The sequence below is a fragment of the Anabrus simplex genome, chromosome 5 (assembly GCF_040414725.1).
Source record: "Anabrus simplex isolate iqAnaSimp1 chromosome 5, ASM4041472v1, whole genome shotgun sequence".
Taxonomy (NCBI): Eukaryota; Metazoa; Arthropoda; class Insecta; order Orthoptera; family Tettigoniidae; genus Anabrus; species Anabrus simplex.
This window is the reverse complement of record NC_090269.1, coordinates 211,041,523-211,066,350: the sequence shown is the minus strand read 5'-3', so window position 1 is coordinate 211,066,350 and position 24,828 is coordinate 211,041,523. Positions and strand designations below refer to the sequence as shown.

Here is a 24,828-nt window from a genome sequence, read left to right as displayed (position 1 = left end):
TGATCCAATCCGTAGTTAGGAGAGACTTTCACAAAGGTGTATACCAGTCTTGAATATATTTTAATGCACGTGAAATGGAAATCTACTGCATCGTTTTGAAGCTCTTCAACTATTGTACGTCCATTCATTTTCTAGAAGCTTACTTGCAAGTATGTTTCAAATGGAATTCATTTCCGTAATGCATAGTTTCTTGTAGAAAAGAGAAAAGCGAGACAAAGCCGTGACACAGGGGCATTAAATTTTATCAATAGACAGGACTGTCCCGGGAAAAACGGGATAAATGGGAACCCTACTCATAACGGTAACAATCAATAGCAATTATTACTATTATTATTATTATTATTATTATTATTATTATTATTATTATTATTATTATTATTATTATTTTGCAATTTGCTTTACGCACCGACATAGATAGGTATTATGGCGACGAAGGGATAGGAAAGTGTTAGGTGTGGGAAGGAAGTGACCGTGGCCTTAATTAATTTGCCTTAATTTGCCTGGTGTGAAAATGGGAAACGATGGAAATCTATCTTCATAATTGCTGCCAGCGGAGTTCGAACCCACTCTCTCCCGAATGCTAATCAATAAAGTATATCAGAATTTGGAGCATACCGTTGCTTTGTATTCGGAATGTAACTTCTACAAATATGATGAAGAGCTGGCAATCGTGTTTGTCAAACAAAGGATTTGACTGCAAAATACAACTGCAGTTGATTTCGGCAAGTATAAGGAACACGTAGATGCTGCGCTCTCACGGTCAAATGACAGACTACTCTGCTGAGCGTGTTCCCTCATACAAGTGCTGCTATCTCTCCAACATTTACAAACTAATACGCTGAAGCACCCTACAAATCGCATAGTTCGTAAAGAAAAACTACATACCAGTTGGCGCACGACAGCACCAGTCTCCAAACGTGGCACGCCTCCAGAATCACAGTGGGAATGTGTACAAGCGTGAACAAGGTCTGGCTATATTTAGGCTTTACATTTGTTTTAAATGGGCAGTTGTCGTGATCCTTAAGTTGCAGAGACAGGATGTTATGAAGACCCGCCCGTGCTGACGAACTCAGGTAAGTCTGTCAGCTGACTGCGTGATCTCATCGACCATCATGAGTTGTGCAACTCTTCTATGCGCCCTTTAACACTACGTTAAGAGCGAATAGACTGTAGTGTAACGTAATGTATAACATAACTGCCTGGACGATAGTTTGATGTGCTACAGTGGGTGTAGAAGAATTGTCTCTGTCACTATTTTTTGTATGCGTGTATAGCATGCACCAAGAGACGGTGTCAGCACCTTATTCGAACTTCGAATGGTGCGAATATACTGGCACAATAGGCAAGGCCGCATGTATGAATTTTATTCCCTTAACATCACTAACCATCCCTCCTTTTACTTCTAAATCACGAACTACTGACATTTATTTCTATACATTTTTGCTGTTTTAGAAAAGCAGAAGATCCAAGACATTCTCGAGAAATGCCACCTAAAGTGACACGGTTTTGAAATGTTATGCTACTATTGTCATATTATGAGCTAATATCAAATGCATAAGCGGTGTTTCATAATACTTTCGTTGCTACCCAGCCTTTAGTAATTGGATTGCCACATGGCCTATTGTTGTAGTAGTACCAGCCGTTTCTCCCTATATGTTAAACGCCGCACTGACTCATGCAGGTTTTTGGGTACGACGGGATAAGGCAGGCCTAGGAATGGAAAAATAGCGACCGCGGCCTTAATGAAAACCATCTTCAAGGCTGCCGACGGCGGGGTTTAAACCCATCATTTCCAGAATATCAAACATATAGCTAAATATCCAGTACCACGTAGGCAGCTCACTCAGTAGAAGTTTAATGTTGTCGGTTTGGTTTCTGAGAACATTTTGGACCAACTACCACATTGATGCTTGTTGTTTAAATGGGTCTAACATCTAGATAATCGGCCCAACTACCACATTTATATATTGTATATGAATTGTATGTGATAGCCTATGTTACTGTGATTTCTGTTGTGGTATGTAAGTTATCCCTCGTCCGGTTCCATGGCTAAATGGTTGGCGTGCTGGTCTTTGGTCACAGTGGTCAAGGGTTCTATTCCCAGCAGGTTCGGGAAATTTCACCATCATTGGTTAATTCCGTTGGCACGGGGGCTGGGTGTATCTGTTACCTTCATCATCATGTCATACTCATCACGACGCGCAGGTCGCCTACAGCGTCATATCAAAATAACTACGCCTGGCGAACTGAACATGTCTTCGAACACTCCCGGCACTGAAAGCCATATGCCATTTCATTCCAATTTGCCCTCAATTTTGGACCAGGATAGCGAAGGAAGTTGCCGGAAATAAAACTATTCCAGTACATGCCTGGATTTTAAACGATGGAAAATAATTCGAACCCATCTGCCTCCAGAGTCCATGGGCACTAGTCTGTATTAACCAACTTGTCTGGCTGAAATTATTCCATTTCTTTCTCTACTCGAAGTAAGGCGGGCCTCAGTAAGTCTCTTCTTTTCTAAGATCAAGAAAATTGAAGTTATTGTGAGCATAAAATAAGAAAAGTGAAAGGTGTAAATGAAGAAGATATTCAAACCGCCGGTGTCCTTTTTAATTGATACGTGGAAAGCGGCTGCGAAAATAAACATACACAGAGAGTTTCTGAAATACTTCTAGGGACCTGCAGGAGTATGTCTGAAGGAAATCGGAAAGGTATTTCGAGATAATCCTTTACAACGTATGTACTTCAGAATGGACCAGAGATAGTTCGTGGGTTATAATGAAGTACATATTGGATAAGCAAACAGCGCAGGATTGGTGTCGGGACAGTTGTTGAAACTGTCAGTCTAAATTGAAAGAAAAAATCGTAAACGTCACGTAGCTGTTAAATAAGGATGAGTTTCGTTATGACAAACCTCGAATCTGCTGCAGCACCCCACTGACCTAGGCTATGAAAGTATTAAACTACAATGGCAAAAAGTCATCCCATTCTTTTTTTTTTTTTGTGGCTATTTTGCTTTTACGTCACACGGGCACAGACAGGTCTTATGGCGACAATGGGACGGAAATGGCCTAGGAATGGGGAGGAAGCGGCCGTGGCTTTAATTAAGATACAGCCCCAGCATTTGCCTGGTGTGCAAATGGGAAACCACAGAAAACCATCTTCAGGGCTGCCGACAGCAGGATTCGAACCCACTATCTCCCGGATGCGAGCTCACAGCTGCGCGCTCAAACCGCACGGCCAACTCGCCCGGTCATCCTATTCCACCTGTTGCTCCGTGCCTCGAGGTACTAATGCTGAAATAACAAAATCGACGTAAGCAATCTTACTAGTCACTCAGGTACAACTGCTTGCAAGGTCACGTTTTATTATTGCGAAGCATAAGGCAGCGCCATGTTACACTTAAATGACTGGTTTTTTCTATAATTAAGTGCTTCTCGGTCGCAATCTTTATTATTTCCATTCAAGAAAGTACCTGCTAGACGTCCTAAAAAAGGATTGTAAACATATTATTATTATTATTATTATTATTATTATTATTATTATTATTATTATTATTATTATTATTATTATTATAGTCATCATGTACGCCTTTGATGGCAAGACCTAGTGTTTTAGACTGCACTATGTCTTTTGGTATGGGCTAGAACAATTTTGTTACTTTCATTCACCTGTCTCAGTCTCATCCTTGGCTTTGACAACATGAAAATGACCGAAATATGAGTTATGCTAGTAATGCCATTTCTTATGCAGCCAGTCCCTGTTATGAATGGTGTGAAAATGTTCCTTGTAGGATCGGTTGGTGTGGGCATTTCAGTGGGCATGGCAGACCGATATGTAATAGCAACTTCTGGGTCAGTGAGGAAAGCAACGGGAAGCTACCTCACTTCCCTAGTACGCCTCTTCAGGGACGCCTGGGCCACCTGTGACGGCTGATGGCGGAGCTGTTGAGGTCCAAGCCAGCCTCCGGGCTGAGCACTCAACATAGACTACATATACTGTATTAATAATAATAATAATAATAATAATAATAATAATAATAATAATAATAATAATTCATTCGTTATGCCCAACTAAGGAGCGTGTTTGAACTTATCAGCACATTTTTTTTGTTTTTTCTTCTTCTCTTCCCAATATCTCTTCATCCTCTCTCTGTATTCCTTTTTACGTTGTTCAGTCTCTCTTGTATTTAGTCGGGTGGGCTTTACATAAAATGTATGTTTGTGAATTAAAATTCTGAATTTAATTCTATCTTGAATGATTTCTTCATTAATGCCAATTTAATTTAGGTCTTCCCTGATTTCTTTTAGCCAATTGTGTTTTTTCGTTGATAAGGCTAAGTTTAAAACTTTCAATAATAATAATAATAATAATAATAATAATAATAATAATAATAATAATAATAATAATAATAATAATTCGCTTTGTATATAATATATAATTTCGTGTGGTTATTTCTAGCCGGGTGCAGCCCTTGTAAGGCAGACCCTCCGATGAGGGTGGGCGGCATCTGCCATGTGTAGGTAACTGCGTGTTATTGTGGTGGAGGATAGTGTCGTGTGGTGTGTGAGTTGCAGGGATGTTGGGGACAGCACAAACACCCAGCCCCCGAGCCATTGGAATTAACCAATGAAGGTTAAAATCCCCGACCCGACCGGGAATCGAACCCGGGACCTTCTGAACCGAAGGCCAGTACGCTGACCATTCAGCCAACGAGTCGGAAAAACCACTATGTATATTTGAACTGGTTCTTCCCTTACCTGTTCCTTTTCTCCTGACACCTCTTTCATTATCATTGTTTCTCTCTTTTCCGCAATCCAAAGGAAACTACTATTCTTTCCGACCTTTTCATGGAAACCTCTAGCTTTTGATAATTTATTCTTAAGTAATGAACATCTTTTGAATACTTATGCGGTAATTAAGAGTTCTTCTGTGTCATTTTCAATTAATTTAAAAAACACACATTTTTAATTTTCTAGGTTAGTTGAAAATTATCTCTGCGAGTCAGTTTGGGATTCATTCTGTGGTGGTACCCATTGAAAGAAACTCTTATTGTGTCTATTGTTCTCAGTGTGTGTATGAAGTTCGTTGTTATGGCGTCTTCAGTATTGATTTCCGCCTTTAACTGGTCCCAGTACTTTCCTTAATACACCTTACTTGTGTGTCCAACCCTTGTCCTGTTTCTGTACGGGGACCAGGTATGAAGTGAGATTAATCTTCGTAGCGAGTTTTTATGCCTATGCTGGCGAGATGTAGTGTTTACAGTGCACTATGTCTTCTGGTATGGGCTATATCAAATTTGTTACTTTCATTGCCCTGTCTCAGTCTCATCCTTGGCTTTGACTATATGAAAGTGACTGAGGTATGAGTGATGCTAGTAATACCATTCCTTATGCAGCCAGTCCCTGTTATGAATGGTATGAAAATATCGCTCATAGGGTCGGTTGGTGCATACATTTCAGTGGGCTTGGCAGACTGATATGTAATAGCAACTGCTGGCTCGGTGAGGAAAGCAACGGGAAACTACCTCACTCCTCGTTTCCCTAGTACGCCTCTTCAGTGACGCCTAGGCTATTTATGACAGCTGTTGACGGAGCTGCAGAGGATCAAACCAGCCTTCGGGCTGATTACCCAACATACATAGCGAGTTTTTGCGACTGGATGCCCTCCCTGACGTCAACATCATCAGAAAAGTTAATGAAATGAAATAAACGACGTGATATATAATAGTAGGAAGGGAGAGGTTGAAACCTGGTGCCAGCACATAGCCTAACTCCTTTCGAATAGAACCAAGGAGTCTGCTCAAGGCTTAACATTCCCATCCGACGGACGAATTACTATAAACAGCGTCATATGATCTTCTAATATATCATTAATTAATGTCCGACTCATTGGCTGAACGGTCAGCGTACTGGCCTTCGGATCAGAGGGTCCCGGGTTCGATTCCCGGCCGGGTCGGGGATTTTAACCTTAATTGGTTAATTCCAATGGCACGGGGGCTGGGTGTATGTGTTGTCTTCATCATCATTTCATCCTCATCTCGACGCGCAGGTCACCTACGGGTGTCAAATAGAAAGACCTGCACCTGGCGAGCCGAACCCGTCCTGGAATATCCCGGCACTAAAAGCCATACGATATTTCATTTTTTTCATTAATTTATTATTTGTTAGAGGAAAGTGACGTGAATGTAGACTACAATAATGTGATGTTAGCAGTGAATACAGTATTAAGATTCCTTTGCTGGCGAGACCGGGTGTTTACAGTGCACCATATCTTCTGGCATCGTCTAGAAACCAATTATATACTTTCATTGACCTGTCTCAGTCTCATCCCTGGCTTTCGCAATATGAAAGTGGCTGAGGTACGAGCAATGCTAGAAATGCCATTTTTATTATTATTACAACTCCCCCCATGCGGAGGCTGCCACAAGGACAAAGTATGTCGACTACACAGTATTTTGTCTTCTAAGTTACTGTTGACTTTGCTAGTGTGCCAGGTAGAAGATTCACCAAAAGGCTTAGGAATAGATTTGCAATACGGTTCTTCAGATGTTATATAGATGATTGCGGAGTATGGTCACTGAACCTCGTATTGCGGCGATAGCGATGTCGTGAAGTCGTGTCCGGCTGAGACCGAGAGAATCCCATAGCTGTACAAGAAATTTAGGGATTGTGCCTCGAGCTCCGATCATGAGTCCATGGAAGGAAATATTGTCTAGGTGATATTTATCTTTACTAATACAGTCAGTCCCTGTTATGAATGATTTGAAAATATCTCTCATACAGTCTGTTGATACAAAAATAGGTGGATTATTTAATAGTTGTATGTCAAAATGCCCAACTATTGTCCAACGTTGTTTTTTTTTTTCCTTGGAACACAGTGTCGTCATTATCAGTAATACTTTAATGTCTTCATGTTCAATCATATTTATTAATTCATTAGACTACCGGGCGAGTTGGCCGTGCACGTAGGGGCACGCGGCTGTGAGCTTGCATCCGGGAGATAGTAGGTTCGAATCCCACTATCGGCAGCCCTGAAAATGGTTTTCCGTGGTTTCCCATTTTCACACCAGGCAAATGCTGGGGCTGTACCTTAATTAAGGCCACGGCCACTTCCTTCCAACTCCTAACCCTTTCCTATCCCATCGTCGCCATAAGACCTATCTGTGTCGGTGCGACGTAAAGCCCCTAGCAAAAAAAAATCATTAGCCTATAAATTGTAAAAAAATACAGCATTGTTTTGGAATACAACAATACCTTTATCAGCTTCAGTGAGAATTTAGGCCTATTTCTTTCTTTCTTAATCTGCTTACCCTCCAGGGTTGATTTTTCCCTCAGACTCAGCGAGGGATCCCACCTCTTCCGCCTCAAGGGCAGTGTCCTGGAGCGTGTGCGTGATACATTGTGTCAGGGGATACAACTGGGGAGAATGACCAGTACCTCGCCCAGGCGGCCTCACCTGCTATGCTGAACAGGGGCCTTGGTGGGGATGGGAAGATTGGAAAGGATAGGCAAGGAAGAGGAAGGAAGCGGCCGTGAGCGGCCGTGGCCTTAAGTTAGGTACCATCCCGGCATTTTCCTGGAGGAGAAGTGGGAAACCACGGAAAACCACTTCCAGGATGGCTGAGGTGGAAGGTCTACTCAGTTGACCTCCCGAGGCTGAGTGGACTCCGTTCCAGCCCTCGTACAACTTTTCAAATTTCGTCGCAGAGCCGGGAATCGAACCCGGTCCTCCGGGGGTGGCAGCTAATCACACTAATCACTACACCACAGAGGCGGACTCTATTTCACCGAATATAAATGTCTCTTACAAGTCACTTTTGATGGGGAATCCGTTTTTCACTGTATATCACACACAGTAGTTTATACTCTAGTACGTCCTCGTTCTTTGGCCAGGTCCAAAAGTTTCCTTTACTACACATACAGCTGATCGTTGCTCCATTCACCGAAACCTTGATCACATTACAAGGCCAGTATTCACGCTACCGTGCTGAGTGGCTCAGACGGTTGAGGCGCTGGCCTTCTGGGGCCAACTTGGCAGGTTCGATCCTAGCTCAGTCCGGTGGTATTTAAAGGTGCTCAAATACGTCATCCACGTATCGGTAGATTTACTGGCACGTAAAAGAACTCCTGCGGGACTGAATTCCGGCACCTCGGCGTCTCCGAAAATGTTAGTAGTTAGTGTGACGTAAAGTCAATATTATTATTATTATTATTGTTACCGTGTTTTAGCGGTAGGTAGAGGCGTAAGAAGGTGCGGGCGTGAATGGGTTTCAAACTACGGAATCAACGTTAATGTAAAATTAATTTAAAATTTAACTAGGTTATATTTTCTTTTCAAAAACAAAGCAATAACAGACATGGCAGGTACAATGTAGCAAAACAAGGGGAGATACAATATTTACAGGTTTTGGGCTTCACGCCCTGACTTCAGCGATCAGCTCAGTTTTACCACAAACACAAGTTTTAACAGAGGGGCAGAAAACCCCATTCATCCCTAGGAGCCCCTGGCTCCGAATTACACAGAAAAGCCTCCACGAGGCATATGACACTCCATTTTCAAAAGAGCGATCCGCTCTTAAAATTTAAGCCTCTCAAAGGCCACACCAAACTCTACCTTCAAGCTGTCCTCTAAGGACGTATTCACAGGGGTAAAATACCCAACCTACAGAGGTCTATTACATGAAAAGAAGGTTGATTACATGACCTCTAAAATAACAATTTGAGAGGAGGCGATCTTGCACTCCTAATACACTTTGTTTTTTTAAAACCTAATCTGGCTCTGGGCCGCTAACGCAAGGGCTAATCCCATACTACAGAGGTGACTTAGAGAAGAACACTTTACATTACATAAACGAAGAATAGTTTGAGAAAATAAGTTCACCTCAAAACAAATGTGAGTGGGAGCTCGAGAGGGTTAGCACTCTCTATCCCAATATGTAGCCTTACAAGAAAAAGATGAAAAGAGTAATTACATTTTAGGAAAAGGTTACATGATGGAAATGCTTCGAACCCGCCGCGAGTGTTAAACTGCCGACCTAGCAAGAAAAGAAGTTATTAATAGGCCATTACCTGGTGTTGAACGGCTGAAGAAGAAAGAGGCGCTTCCCGCCTCCTGCTATGTACTTAATACACTGAAAGATGGAACAGAAGTGGCCCGGAGACCCCAAAATCAGCAGTTTATATCCTCTCGCGGAAGATTCTAGGCGTTAGGGGAAATAAAACACCCTCCCTCAAAGTTTTTATTGGCTAGGGAAAAGAAACCCCTACATAGAGGAAGAAGAAACACATTATTGGTGGAAAATTAATTAAAGAAATTCGGGATTGGCTAGATCCAAAATAAGGGGAAAAGGAGGGGTATACAGCCAACTTAAACCATGACAGAAAGAAATTTAACAAAGAACAAACTCTTGAAATAAAAATTTCTCCAACAAAATAGTTCTTTGATTTCGCACTAGGTTGCACTATTGTAATTCTTCAGTAGTGTCCTCTAGAAAAGAAAGTTCACACTTCTTACTTCAAGCGAAACAAAAACACATCAAAAGTGACACAGTTCAAAAACTCAAAATTTTCCACGTGGTGACATCTTCTGAGAAAGTAGAGAATTAATAGAATAGATAAAGTTCAACCTTCCTCCAGAAGAGGAGTTTCAACTGGCGCAACTTTTAAATAAACGGTGTAGAGGTGTACCGCCCGGTACAATTATTATTATTATTATTATTATTATTATACACGCTCATAATTTACAATGACAAATCCTTTGATTCTCGGTGAATATTCACTGTCTACGAAAGAAGTACAATCTCCATCTTCTGATTCTAGGAGATTAGAATCTATGGATAGTATACAACTGACCGTTGCTCCAACTTTTCTCCTGTTCGTTATTTAGGTTATTTCCGTTCCAGTGGCCTGAAATTGAAAACTGTAACTCCTTAAAGTTTTCAAAACATTAAAAAATTAATGAACACTTCAAAACAGCGTTTGCAAAGGTTGATGTTGTGTTTCCTTTTAAACACAACCAATCACATGTATATTTTAATAATAATCATGGATAATTATATCATAAACACATCACCAATAATAATGTAATTACAAAAACAACATAACCTTCAAAATGTGTTACTTACCTTGCTGTCAGTGCACAACAAAGTTTGCAGGTGTGTCATCTCACGACAAAATGACTTCCCACAAATAAAACTATCTCCAACTCTGTCGCTTCTTTCTTGCTAGTAAATTATTCTTCCAAAGAGGGCACCACTAGCTAAGCTTCGAAGTTCAACGCAGAAAAATATGTCTCCCGATAACTGAGTAGAAGAATCGGTTAACGCAGAAGTGTACTGCAATAACGGACCATAATTGCATGCCTGGTCTATAGTTATGGAAGTGAGAGCTATGAATTCAATAAAGCTGGGGTTTCGAAAATGAATTTGAAGGAATCGACGTAAGTTTTTAATTAGCTGTAATTAGAGAAGGGAGTGAACTGTGGAGGTTTGGTTGCAGATGATGTGTAAGATACTGGCAGTGTAGAATTTCAAGGTCATTGGGAGTCAGTGAACGGGCAGAAAGAGCCAACAATTTATAGGTTTTTCAATTTCTTTTTCTTTTTCGTTATAGAATATCCATCTTTAGGCTGATGAAAGAAAAAGTATCTCCACGACATCATAAGATGTATTGTACTTATCAACGTCCATGTATGCCGCTCGCTATATTCCACTCTGTCGTGTGTTATTTCCTCTTTTTCCGTAACTTTCATTTTTAAAACAGTGTTATTGGTTTTACGTCCCACTAACTACTTTTTGTGGCTTTTGGAGACGCTGAGGTGCCGGACTGTGTCCGACAGGAGTTTCTTTACATGACACAAGGCTACGATATTTGAGCACCTTCAAACACCATCGGACTGAGCTGGGATCGAAGCCGCCAACTTGAGCTCATAAGACCAGCGTTTTATCACTTTAGCTACTCAGCCCGGCACTTTCATTCTTACACATGCTTCTCGTCATAATTTAAAAAACTATTTAAGATAGTACCATAATATTTTGCATGGTAGTGTGTTCTATTTACATAAACGACATGCTTTAAGCTCTTTTCTCCGACACAAGTATTTGGAGAGAGATAATTCACCCGATAGCCTCCCCTATTAGGGCATCGAAATGACTGATCTCGTAATCAGTTCATGATTAAGAAAAGTGTTTTCAGAAATATTATCTAATAGATTCTAGAATATGCTGAAATCTCTAAATTATTTTAGCAGAAGTTTCACTTGAATGTTCAGTTAATCATAGTAATGTGCAAATCAGTTATTATGGAGGATGGTTACCCAATTGTACTTCCTCATAAAATAATAATCACTACCACCAGCTGCGAACCCATTTTAGCTGGGAAGGCTCATTATTCAAATTTAATGTTTTCAACGCCGGTGATTACTAGACTCTAAAATCTGAATATAATTTTCTGAAATGTAATAAACATATACAGCCTGCAAAACAATTTAAGTGGCATTTTTTGCTGCTGAGCTATAAACAAATTAATGTTAATCTACGAAATTGGATTCATTGTTTAATCTGAAAGGATACATGTACAGTAGGTATGATTCAGTAGGCTTATAGTCATTCCAAAATGCTGGTAGATTTACAGATAACGTAGGGAACATTTCTTCATGCAAAATACCGCAATTCCAGGGTCTCTTTAATATCGATTGCAATTGAAGGCGAAAAATACGTAACATCATGTTATTTGAATCCGGAAGAAGGAATGTAGGCCGTAGTCCTATTTGGTTCCGAGCTTACAACGTTTAGCTATTGGATTGTCCGCTACTGACCTTCGGAGAGATAGGTAGCTTGACAATTCCGGACTCCTCCTGCAGGTGAGTGAGGTATATAATATATTCACAGAACGAACGAGTTGGCCGTGCGGTTAGGGTTGCGTAGGGAAAGATCTTGTATTCGGGAGTTGGTGGGTTCGAATCTCCCCATCAGTCGTCAGCCATGAAGATAATTTCCCACTTTTACATCAGGCAAATTCTGAGGGCTATACCATAATTAATAACACGGCCACTTCCTTCCCATCCTTGCATCAGTGAAAACCTTGAATGTGTTAGTGCGACCTTAAACTACTAGTAAAGAAAAAAGAACACATTCATGGTATCCCCTGCCTGTTGTAAAAGGCGACTGAAATGGGTCCCAGGGCTGTGGAAATGATTCCACTTACTTTCACCTTTCCTATTCGACCTCGCTTGGTCAACTCTTGTTCTCTTCTGACCCCAGAGGTCATTTTCACGCCCTTCGTGGCCCTTCTGTTTCTTTTGTTGAGAACTTCTTTCTTCGAAGGGTTGGACTTATTATTTTTTCTCTTCTGATTAGTGTTGAGAGAGTATGGTTGCCCATTTGTATTTCCTCTTAAAACAATCACCACCACCTCCACCATCACCACAAAATTCTCGGTGCAGTTTCCGATGAAACGTTGGCAGATACGACGCCAAGATTCTAGCCCAAGGCCTACAAGACTGAAAATCTGACCCTGTATTTATCGCCGGCCGTGAAAGTCATAATATTTTTTGTTTAGTTTTATTTAGCACCCTTTCAACTTCTGTCGTTTATGAGGGATCCTGGAGTGCTGGAATATTGCTCTGAATTGCCAGAAACTAAACCTACTAATATGGGTAACCCATATTTGAATTCTCTGTCTACTGGATTCGACTCCACAACTTTAACAAAAGGAAGAGAACGCTTATACAACTTACCTGTGTAGGTGGCTGTGTGCATAGTAACTTCACGATGAATTTACGCTGAAGTTTCTTCTATTTTAGAGACGGATGTCCTCGATGTTTAGCCCCTTAAAGCGGCAATCAACATCATTTTCTGTTTTAACTTTGCTAGCCACGGAAGTTTTATGTCTGGCTCTTTGGCGTAATGGTTAGCACCGTGGCCTTCGGTTCAGAGGGTCCTAGATTCGATTCCTGGCCGAGTCGGGGATTTTAACTGAATCTGGTTCATTCCTCTGACTCGGGGACTGGATGTTTGTCCCAAACCACTCTTCATAAATACACTACACTACCAACCACCATCGAAACAGGCTTTAGAGAACACATCTCTCCACATCGGGTTGGCGTCAGGAAGGGAATCCGGCCGTAAAACATGACCGCTACACAGTTTGCACCCACTACTCTATCAGGACGTGGAAGAAGTGGTGAAAGAAGAGGAAGTCACTGAAATGTAACATTGTTTCATTATTAATGCACAGTAACTGGATGATGATGATTATTATTGTTTTTGTTGTTGTTTAAAGGGGCCTAACATCTAGGTCATCATCCCACAGTAACACGAAATGTTGCTCGTATGAACAAAGGCACGTAAGAAACTTTCAAATTCAGCTGCATCCTTCCTCTGATTTCTTTTCAGTGTCCGACTCCATGGCTAAACGACGACGCGTAGGTCGCCTACGGGAGTCAAATCAAAAGACCTGCATCTGGCGAGCCGAACTTTTCCTCGGACACTACCGCCATTTCATTTTTTATTTTTTATTTTTTTCCCCAATACTTATTGTCACATTATACTCGATGACTCAAGTTGGTAACCTGAAGCTAGAATTAATTATCTTCGGTAAGGAATTTCTGGTTACGTCATCACCCGACACTGTTGTTACTTAACAGAGCGCCCGTCCACTGACGCAGTGAAATCCCTCGTCAATACCATTAGCGCGATTGCATTGTCCTGCGTTGCGCCAATTCATTGCAGATGAGCTCCTTAATGTTCTGTGTCTACGTTTCCTTATTCATTTTGTATTCACTAAGAGCAGCTTAGAATATGATCAAGTTATGCTGGCCATTGGTTTAGTGTTCTGATGTAGATCAGACATTGAGTTTTCGGAGTCAGAATTGACAGGTTCGATCACGGCTTACTATGTGGGTATTTGGAGGAGCTCAACTTTGTGTCGGTGGATTACCGACACGTAAAGAACTCTGCGGGGCAAAATTCCAGTACCTCGAAAACAGTACAGGTAGTTAGTGAGACGTAAAGCCAAACACATTGTTAGTATTTGCATAAAGGAGAAAAACAAAGGAATTATCAGCCCCTTAGTGTTCTAACCGAGATTTCTTTCTTTCTTAGTCTCTTTACCCTCCAGGGTTGGTTTTCCCTCGGACTCAGCGGGGGATCCCACATCTACCGCCTCAAGGGCAGTGTGCTGGAGCTTGAAACATTGGGTCGGGAGATACAGATGGGGAGGAGGACTAGTACCTCTCCCAGGCGGCCTCACCTGCTATGCTGAAGAGGGGGGGAGGGAGGCTTGTAGGGGGATGGGAAGATTGGAAGGGATAGACAGGAAAGAGGGAAGGAAGCGACCGTGGCCTTAAGTTAGGTACCATCCCGGCAATTGCCTGGAGGTGAAGTGGGGAAACCACAGAAAACCACTTCGAGGATGGCTAAGGTTGGAATCAAACCCACCTCTACTCAGTTGACCTCCCGAGGCTGAGTGGACCCCGTTCCAGCCCTCGTACCACTTTTCAAATTTCGTGGCAGAGACGGGAATCGAACCCTAGGCCCCGGGGGTGGCAGCTAATCACGCTAACTACTACACCACAGTGGCGGACTGTAGAAAAAGTCAGGTTTAAAATTACATTTGTTATGGATGTCTTTTTTTTTTCAGCTTTACCTTCGCACCTTTTAGATGGGGTCAGTGGAACACTCAGGTTCAGGTTAGGACTTGGTTCGGTGCTTAAGGGTAGATGTCATTCCTGTTGCCATGCGCTAGTCTTATTAAAAAATCCACCCGAAGTCTCCAAAAATCTTCCACCGTTTTTCACACTCCCTTATGGGATAGAGGGTGTTGCACTTGTGGATTTGGCCCTGTTTTACGGCTGGCTGCCCTTCCTGACTTCGAACCTATGTGGAGATCTACTATTACGTGTTTCTATTCTTATTGTTAGCGTCTATATATATACAGAGAGAGAGAGAGAGAGAGAGAGAGAGAGAGAGTGTGTGTGTGTGTGTGTGTGTGTGTGTGTGTGTGTGTGTGTGTGTGTGTGTGTGTGTGTGTGTGTGTGTGTGTGTGTGTGTGTGTGTGTGTGTGTGTGTGTGTGTGTTAAATGTGTATTGGGACAAACACAAACTCCCAGTTTGCGAGTCAGAGTAATCAACCAGACGCGCTTAAAATCCCCGACCCGGTAGGGAGTCGAACCTGAGACCATTTTAAACGAAGGTTACGAAGCTGGTCATTCAGCCAAGGAAATGGACAATTATTATTATTATTATTATTATTATTATTATTATTATTATTATTATTATTATTATTATTATTATTATGTCCAGATTTCCCCCGATACAGTGTGATGGACGTCAACGTGTATGGAGACGCCGTAGTAAACAGTACATACCGAATATCCAGGAAGGTGACCGAGTCGGACAAGGTTCTGTGATGTTGTGGGGTGGCATCAGTATTGATGGCCATACGGGTCTTGTCGTCGTCCGTGTTGATCTTACCGCTGCGGGGTAGATCGAGCAGAGTGTTGGATCCTGCATAGGGTGTTGGATCTGAATTCGCACTCAAACATGGCAATGCCAGGGCTCATGTAGGGCGCATCACCAAAGCTGTCTTGCGAAAACTGGACATTCAAGAGATGGAATGGCAAGCAGTGAGTCCCGACCTTAATCCCAAAGAGCATGTGTTGGATAAGCTTGACAGAAGGGTTCGTGGGCGTTCTGCTCCACCACAGACTCTCATTGAAGAATGGGACCTGATACCGCAATGTGACCTTCGTCGACCTACAGCCGCTCACAAAAATATTCGTCCGCTCTCTTCATGTGAGGACAATAGCCAACAGCACTAATACAATAAAGAAGTTAATTGTAAACAAGTAATAGTATGTTTTATTTGCCATCTGAACAGCTGAGGACATAATTTATAGCACCCTAAGCACTGGCATTTGGAACAAATAAAACACAATCCAACTGCTTGCAGGAAAGTCACGTTGCAAAAGTATTCGTCCACAATAAGAACTCAAGGAATGTCCAGTCATTTCCTAAGTATCAGTAGCGCGTCGAACGTCCTTTGGAACCAATCACGGCTTGAAGGCGTTTCGGCATGGATCACCAGTTTTTCTGTCACTTCCGGGCCTATTTTGTGCCATTCTTCTATGAAATATTGCTTCAGAGCTTCTTTATTGGGAATACGCTGCTTGCTCAGCTTACACTTTAATTCCGCTCATAAATGCTCTATGGGGTTTAAGTCATGGGACTGGTGTGGTGTCTGCAGCACATGAGGTGTATTGCAGAGTAGCCATTCCCTAACAATCCGAGCAGTGTGCTTAGGGTCATTATCTTGCTGGAAGAAGTACCCACTACCAAGACCTAATTTTGCTACGATGGGTGTTAAGTGTTGTTTTAATATATTCAAATACACTATCGTATCCATCCGTTCAGGTATTATATGGCAGTTGCTACCCCAGCCGCCGACATACACCCCCATAACCTTTATGGAACCATATTTTACGGTTGGTTGCAGATTTTGACTTTGGAGCTCGGCGTTCTTCTTTCTCCATACACGTCGCTTTCCAGAGCAATTAAATAAACAGAATTTGCTCTCGTCCGTAAACAACACGCGTTTCCAAAATGCTGGTGGCTTCATAACGTTCTGTTTGGCAAACGCCAGCCTCTTCTTACGGTTCACCTTACTTAACCAGGGCTTCTTCCGACTTGTACACCCCTGCAAACCAGCTCTTTGTAACACACGTCATACGGTATCGGTACAAATGTTCTTTCCAGTGGAGGTTTTTACACTACTGTTCGAAGCACAGATCCAGACACATGGGGATTTTTCTGGACGGTGCGTATAATGCTTCGCTCTTCGCGTGCTGTCAGCTTCCTTGGCTGCCCAGTTCTTGTTCTGTTGAGTACAGTTTCACTGGTCTTATATCGCTGAATGATACTTGCGACTGTAGATCGCGGTATTTCGATTTTCTCAGCAATTACTCGTTGCGAATTACCAAGTTGGTGGAGTTGGATAATTCGTTGGCGTTCAACAACAGTCAGTTCCCTTATCTTACCCATTGCACTCGGGGCATGCTCACCGACACTGTCCGTTTCACTGATGGACTGAGCTTGGTGATGTCTCACTTCCTCAATGCTGTGTTCGTTATACAAGCCAGTGCACAAGGTGGACGAATACTTTTACGTTGCCATTCCCTAGCCCAACCACACTCATTATCTTTTATTAAAGAGTATTGACGTGCAAGAGGTATATTCTGCCGGTATTGTTGTACGTATATATTGCATATTCACGGCGTATTTGTTTCTGAACGTATCCGAAGCCTTGTAATGCAGTTTTGGTGTTCAATATATGAAAAGGACAGATGGACGAATACTTATGCGAGCGACTGTATACGGAGCATGCCACATAGGTGCCAAGCTGTGATAAATGCTCGTGGTGGACATACACCGTACTGAAGCTCTCCAAATGTGATAAAAATCCACCCTGGTTGACTGTTCTCACTTTGTTTTCGGCCCTATTTGGACATTTCAGTTTGTTTTCTGAAAATGAACGCGAATCCATTGATGTCCTTTTGTATACTTCAACGGTAAAGATAAAAGGTTTAGTTGGTAATATACCTGGGTGTGAGATATTGTTTTGAGGAGCATGGCATATTTTCAAAATCATGTTCCCCTAATTTTTTTGAACTGTGTATTTAGAATGACAACAAAAGCCTCGATTTCACTGTCGATCTCGTCGCTGCTGTTTACAGACTATCGAAGCGTGTTCGGAAGCTCTTTCACAAACTGCGTGGTATTCTTCTACTTCATCTTCCTGAGAGAAGGTATAAGCAGATACGAAGATATTAACATCACTTGAGAACATCTTCATTCGTTTTCACTCATGACACCTTCCGGGGAAAGCTATACATTCTAAATTCCTTGGTTCTAGCGTCATGGGTCTTCCTGCTTAGTTGACCAATGGGGACTAAAGCATCACGAATGATTTCTGGACCATGCATTGCGTACTTGGCTACCTAATTTTTACTAACTGTCAACTTCTGAAATAGCTACTGTTTGAAAGGAAGCAGACATGAGCAGGATTTGTTTCCCGTTACGGCAAGTACAGGGTGATCAGATATGGAAGTTTAAGAATTTCATTCGTTATCACATTATGAAAGGAGGTGTTCATTCTTCCCACATTTTGGTACCTCGTTAGGGAATTATTCATCACCCGCTGTAGTTCAAGTTGAGGAATCAGAGACATTTCCTGACGAATATTGTGTTTCAGTTCTTGTATGGTGTCCAGGTCGGCATTTTTAATATACCCCAGAGATAATAATCGCAGGCGGACAAATCGGAGGCCGAGGGAGTCTAAAAACTCTACTAATATCTGTGGAAATACTTCGCGAATTTCTCTCATGGCATTATTCGCAGTGTGAGCAGTGGTAGAGTCCTGTTGAAAAAAAAAAAAACGAAATCGCGCTCCCTGTCGGTTAATTCTCTGAAAAAAGGGATTAGTATGGTATTCACATAAGTAACCGAATCGACCGTATTATTAAAAAAACATCGTCCTATGATTCTTTCAACTCTGGTGGCACACCATACACCAAATTTGCGTCATGGAGGGCCACTTAATATACAAAGTCAGGTACAGTTGAACTAAACCTCGTCCGAGAAGAATATTCAATTTGGGTCGTTTTATCTGTTGTATACAATTTACAGACTCCTCGCAAAATGTGCGCCTACGTACAGGGTCACCTGGTTGAAAAGCATGTGCCACAGTCATTTTATACGACTTTCAGTGCAGTAATTTAGTATCCTTTTGTACAAACTCATATGAAATTCCCACTTGTTGTGCAAGATGGCGGAGTAAATATTTAGGAGAATTTTCCAAACGATGACCAGTGTCATAAAACCACCTTCAGAGCTGCTAACAGTGGGGATCGAACCAACTATCTCCTGAATGCAAGCTGACAACTACGTGTCTTAAACCGCCCAGCCACTCGCTTGATTTTTGCTCAAGGCTTTACGTCGCCATCCGACGGATGAATCACCATCAGCAGCGTCATATGCCCTCACTCCATATGAGCACTGCGGAGAGGTTGGAAATTGAATCCAGGCTTTTCGCACGCATATTAGTGATCAGAAATTATATACCAACACCCCTCCTACCCTGCCGGCCATCATTCTGATGGTGAACACTTTTTCGATCAACGGGACTCGAACCGGGTAACGACGGTGTCAGACCATAGACTTCACGCCTTAACGATCATGACCACCAGAAATGCATTTTACCAAATATTTCAGCTTGGAAGTCCGCCTATGTTGTGTAGTAGTTAGTGTGATTAGCTGCCACCCCCAAAGGCTCGGGTTCGATTCCCGGCTCTGCCACAAAATTTGAAAAGTGATACGAGGACTGGAACGGGATCCACTCAGCCTCGGGAGATCATCTGTGTAGAGGTGATGGTACCTAACTTAAGGCCAGGGCCGCTTCCTTCCCTCTTCCTTCTCTATCCCTTCCGATCTTCCAATCCAACCTCAAGGCCCCTGTTCAGCATAGCATGTTAGGCCACCTGGGTGAGGCACTGGTCCTCCTTCCCGGTTGTATCCCCCGAGCCAAAGTCTCACTCTCCAGAACACTGCCCTTGGGGCGGTAGAGTTGGGATCCCTCGCTGAGTCCGAGGGAAAAACCAACCCTGGACTGTAAACGGATTATGAAAGAAAGATTTTAGTTCGGGATGAGGTACACAAAGATTGACGCTGATTCTTCCGTACAACATTCCGCTGACTTTTTTATGTCATGAAACATGCATTTACTACAGTAGATTTAAACGTAGGAAACCATGGAAAGCCATCTTCACAGCTGCCGATTAGTTCGATTGTCTGGATAGTAATTATACGAGAATGTAAATGGTAATCATAATAAAAAACCGAGCGAGTTGGTCTCGCGGTTAGGGTCGCGTAGCTCTGAACTTCAATTCAAAAGACAGTGGGTTCGAATCCTGTTGCCGGCAGCCCTAAAGATGGTTTTCCGTTGTTTCTCATTTCCATACCCGATAAATGCGGGGAGTGTACCTTAATTAAGAGCACGGTCACTTCTTCCCAATCGTAGCTCTGTCCTATTCCGTCTTCGCCGTAAGGCCTGTCCGTATCGGTACGACGTGTCCGGCTCCATGGCTAAATGGTTAGTGTGCTTGCCTTTGGTCACAGGGGTCCCGGGTTCGTTTCCCGGCAGGGTCGGGAATTTTAACCATAATTGGTTCATTCCCCTGGCACGGGGACTGGATGTATGTGTCGTCTTCACCACCATTTCATCCTCATCACGACGCGCAGGTCGCCTACGGGGGTTAAATCAAAAGACCTGCACCTGGCGAGCTGAAGTCGTCGGACATATCCCGGCACTAAAAGCCATACGCTCATTGCATTGGTGCGACGTAAAATACATAGCAAAAAATAAACAAACGATATCAGTCACATGCGGGATAATTTGCTGAAATCGAAACTAGTACCGATGATTAGGAGTGTGCTGAGATGCGACACATCTCACGCGCCTCTGGTGCTATGACAACAAATGACAATGAACTGCTTCTAGAACTAGTTCAATAATTCAAAGTGGAAACCGGTAACAGTGCACAAAACCTGTACTGCCTCCCCTTGAATTTCAAGAAGGGTCGTGGAGTCTTATTCCTAGACGCAAAGCTGAAAAGACCAGCGTATAACCGCCCGAGCCACGAGGGGGCCAACATAAAAGACTGTGAGCATTGTATTATTGAGTCTATGTTAGGAATATATAGCCCGATGTGTACATTGATTTTTCAAACTGAGCAAACGTCTTGAAATCTTTACTTGCATTTAATTATTAATGGATGCAGAACAAATATCACATCAGAACTATTTCCGAATTTTATGAAATATGGAGTAGAGCCTACGTAAAGTAAAATGCATATTCACATTTATCAGTGATTGTTTCTCTTGAGTACTCGTGCCAGGTTCCTCCATTTCATAACATTCTGTACTGGGATGGGTGACTAAGATGGAAAAGCGATGGCTTTCTGAGCCCAAGTTGGCGGACTGAGCTGATGGGTATTGGAAGGTTTATCAAATACGCTAGTCTCGTGACGATAGATTTACAGGCACGTAAAATAATCCCTGCGGGGCAAAATTATTGCGTTTCGTCATCTTCGAAAACGATAAACGTAGCCAGCGAGATGCAAAACTATTATTATTATTATTATTATTATTAATCACATACTGTAATTTGAAGCGTACTGTCCTGGGAATCAGTTGCTAAAAATGACCGATTATAATAGGTTAAAGTGTACTCCTAAATCATTTGTTTACCATGAGCCGAGCTGAGTGGTTGAGATGGTAGATCTTCGCCTTTCTGAGCTTCGGTTGGTGCTTCGAGCTTGACTCAGTCCGTAGTGTTTTGAAGGTACTCAAATACGCAGAATGGACGCCGGCATTGAAGACATTGCTCCCAGTTTTTAAACTCATTTTGTTAGATGAACGTGCTGTTGTCTGTCAGGTCAATCAGCCCAGAGACTGGTTGGATCCTCAAATAGCACCACCAAAATTTATGCGGTTATACAGAAACCACAAAAACCGATGGCGGCGCCAAACTGAGGAGTACTAGGCAAGATGAGGAGTGAGGTAGTTTCTCATTGCTTTCCTCCCTTGGCCAGAAAGTGCTATTGCAGCACCTTTCATTACAATCAGATGCACTAGTCATGCTCAGAATGTCATTACTCAGCACCACCCATACCCCAGTACCTTCCATATTGTCACAACCGTGGATGAGACTGGGACTTCGGTGGAAGCTACATTTTGCTCTTGCCTGTACCAAGAGACAGCTGCAAAAGTACTGCACCCAACTGGTACTGGAATTTATACAAAATATAAAATATAAAACAAAAGTGCCCTATGTTCCAAAATAGCAAATAAGGATAAGGACCACTTGCGCTGGATGAACACCAATAGGTCCTGAAGCACTGAGTCAGTTTGTTTACCACGCTAACTTCGTGTGCTCTCATGCGGGTAAGTTTTGAACTACGACATACACCACTTGGTCAGTATATGAGTTACCCCTGAAAGAGTTGATTTGTAATGATAGTACAAATTCGAAAATTTTGTACTTACACCACTAGGAAAATAAACGACTCTTGTATCAGTATCTGTCTTTTAGGTCATCAGCCCGAAGGTTCGTTGGATCCTGAGATAGCACCACTGAATGGTATGTGGTTATAGAGAAACTGCAAAAAATCGTTGGCCACGCCACAATGAGGCTATTAAGCAGGATGAGTAAGGTAGTTTGCCATTGCTTTCCACACTGGATCAGAAAGTACAATTGCAGCTCGATTGACGTCATTGTCATTAGACACCAACACCCATTCCTCAGCGACCTCCACACAGGACTGGAACTTCAGTGGAAGCTTTCAATTTACTCTGGCCTGTGCCAGGACACAGTGGAAAAGAGTACTACATCCATCAATAAATAGCAACAGGCGGATGTCAAAGTACTGGTTCTACTTGTTTTATGATACTTTCATGAAGTTCACGGAGGGTGTAAGAGAAATATAGCAAGCAAGTAGTAAACTAGACATTTAGCTCTCATAACTGTCAGAGTGGCTTTCAGCTATTGGACCGTGGGGTCTGCCTAGCCGAGGTGGAATATTTCGTGTTCTATTCACCCGGAAGGACTTGGTTTCGATTCCTCGTTAGGAAGTCTTAAAATTTAGAAATGAGATTTCCAGTTCTGGAGAGTCACATGACCCTTAGCTACTCAGCTTACACCAAAAATGAGTAACAGGTTAATTCCTGGGGACGAAGGCGGGCAGGCATAGGGCTAACCACCCCGTCCCAACGTGCCGTGGTTACGCATAGCCCTACTGTAGTCGATGCCTTTACCTTCCACTGCTCCAGGGACCTGTGCGGAAATTGCTACTTGGTCTTGTTCTGTGACAACAAGAAGGCATGTGTTCGTGCAGCAACATGTGATCGCGCATTGCTCTGTTGAAATATGATGTCTGGGGTGTTATGAAGAAAGGGTATGGCTACGGGTCGCAGGATGTCATTCCGTTGGTCGAACTGGTCACAGTGCCCTGGACACGCACCAACTGTGATTTTTTTGTTGTACCCAATAGCACCCCACACCATAAAGCCTTGAGTTGGCGCTGTATGTCTTGTGCAAATGCAGTCAGTGTGATGCCTCTGCCCCTGTCTGCGGCGAACCAAAATGCGGCCTTCATTTTCAAACAAACAGAACTTGGTCGAAGGGGCCCCAAGGGCTCTTCAACTGAGAGCGTGTTTTGAGGACATTTCCTTGTCATATACTGTGCAAGGAATCTCAATTTCAGAGCTTGGTGTGCTGAGTCCTGGCATTGCTTCTACTTAGCTACTTTCGTCTATCCTATCCGACGTTCCTTGGTCAACTCTTGTTCTTTTCCGTCCTCGATGGTATTAGTTTTCCGCGACCTAGGGAGTCTCATTTTTACGCCATTCGTGGTTTTTGTCTTTCTTTGGCCGAAACCTTCATTTTTCGAAGTGTCGGACGCTTTCCGTATTTCCCCTGATTAGTATTAAAAGGATGTTTGCCCAGTTGTACTTTCTCTTAAAACAATAATCACGGCGAAGACCACCACCACCACAACCACCTGCGAAGCGTTTGCTCAGAATTGTCCTACCAATCTGTTACTGTGGTGTCGCGTTATCAATGGGTGAAAAATTTCACTGCACTATGTATCCCTTGAGTCGGGCCAAAATATTTTTACTTCATAAGAACGACCGCAACTGCGCTACAGTCGTTCAAATTCATCAGAGGCCCTCAAGTTTGATGCATCATACTGTTGATTGATTTTGCAGAGGTCTGTATGAACAAAACTCTCCCGAATACCCGTATATTTCTAACAGATTTTACGAATTCGAAGTCGGCTATGATATAGTCTGTTATGAATCTAGTGGCTATATCTTCCCTTGTGTAACGGTGAATAGCCTTATGCTTTAAGAATTAATTTGCAACTGTTATACAGAGACAGAAGTCCAGTAAATACTACCATTATTTTCCCCACATTTTCCCATCACCTCCTCATATCCATCACTTGTATTGCCCTTGCTGTTGACCCTGATTACGTCAAAGCGTGGATGACCACGGTGACAGCTGTAACTGAGTTTGGAATTGTTTACTGAGCAACATTGCATGTTTCTAAGGTTGACTTGGTCATGATATGTAAACGTTCCTTAGTCAGTAAACAAGAAGTATGTCAAATCTGCTGTATCAAGACTTAATATCCATTCACATAATTTGACACGATTTTGGAAGTCGCTACCGTGTATAGCATTTGTCGATGGTGGAGGGAGACATGATAAAGATATAACTTACAACGCTGCAGAATATGTAGGCCAATAAATTTGCTTGATTCATGCCGTTCCCTATTCCGATCTCGCTGGAGCTAATGTGTGGATGTACAATCGCGATCACAAGAATTCCGGACGGAAAAGGAAACGGGTAACGTTTCGGCGAAGATTTTGACCAACCCTGAGGATGAAGGAGAAGTAACCAAGGCAACGTCACGTATGTTCGTCGTCCAGGAGGTGTGGCCTGTTGCGGTACGCACTCAGAGGTCACTCCCAACACCATTTTCTCGGGAACTGATTAAGATGTTTCTTTTTTTTTTTTTTTTTTTTTTTTTTTTTGCTGGGGCTTTACGTCGCGCCGACACAGATAGGTCTTATGGCGACGATGGGATAGGAAAGGCCTAGGAGTTGGAATGAAGCGGCCGTGGCCTTAATTAAGGTACAGCCCCAGCATTTGCCTGGTGTGAAAATGGGAAACCACGGAAAACCATTTTCAGGGCTGCCGATAGTGG

General features: G+C 42.6%; 1 protein-coding gene across 6 annotated transcripts in view; it reads left to right on the top strand.

Annotated features, from left to right (window-relative positions):
• The first annotated feature begins 877 nt into the window (after positions 1–877).
• Positions 878–24,828, top strand: part of Axs (Abnormal X segregation) — a 177,344-nt gene continuing 153,393 nt past the window's right edge. For 3 of the 6 annotated variants that reach the window (XM_067147280.2, XM_067147277.2, XM_067147275.2), the window contains exon 1: positions 878–1,073. The gene's annotated coding sequence lies outside the window, so the exon portion shown is untranslated. The remainder of the gene's footprint in view (positions 1,074–24,828) is intronic. The other 3 variants (XM_067147279.2, XM_067147281.2, XM_067147276.2) reach the window with 3 other exon arrangements.